The following is a 775-nucleotide window of genomic DNA, read 5'->3' on the forward strand; positions in this document are numbered from 1 at the left end:
AGTCGGAAGAGGCTGCCCAGGGAGGGGGTGGATTCGCCATCCCTGGAGGTGGTTAAAAAAAGGGTAGAGGTGGTACTTGGGGACGTGGTTTAGAAGCGGTTTTATCAGGACAGGTAGATGGTTGGACTTGGTGATCTTAAAGGTCCCTTCCAACCTCAGCAATTCTATGAAAATCAGACTTTTCCATAGCAGAAGCACAGACCGAGGCAACCTCCCAGTTTAGTGGCTGCCGCCTCCTTCGTAAGAGCCCGGCAGAGACCTCAACAACTCCTTGCACCAAGTCAAGGTGTTCGGGGGTCTCCGCCAGCAGTTTCTGTTTGCTTTCACTCTCCTGTTTGCTTATTTCAGCGCACGAAGAGGCGGCACATCCAGAAAGGAAACCGCCGCTGGATCGGAGCAGCACAGCCACCCTTCGCAGCCAGCTCTCTGCAGGCAAATCACGGAGAAGCAGTGGAAAACCCGCCCGTAGCAGCCTGCATCCCTTCAGTGTCATATTATATTACCATCCACCATGTTAGCAAGCGGCAAAATAAACACGGGCTGGATAGCAAAGCAAGAGGCTGTTTAATTACAGATGTTAAGAAGAGTGACGTGTGTGTACATTCCACCCAGAAGTGGATTAAAGCAGTGACCTTTCCCGTGGTGTGAAAGGGGTTTGTTGTGGAGCGCAGGCATCTCGTGTCACTTCAAGATCCGCCAGACGTTTCGTTGCCCCCGTTGTTTATGGTTAACGTTGGATGATGTCTCTTGTAGCTGAATCTCAGCGGCTGACAGC

This window comes from Charadrius vociferus, unplaced genomic scaffold (assembly GCF_000708025.1).
Source record: "Charadrius vociferus isolate BGI_N301 unplaced genomic scaffold, ASM70802v2 scaffold472, whole genome shotgun sequence".
NCBI lineage: Eukaryota > Metazoa > Chordata > Aves > Charadriiformes > Charadriidae > Charadrius > Charadrius vociferus.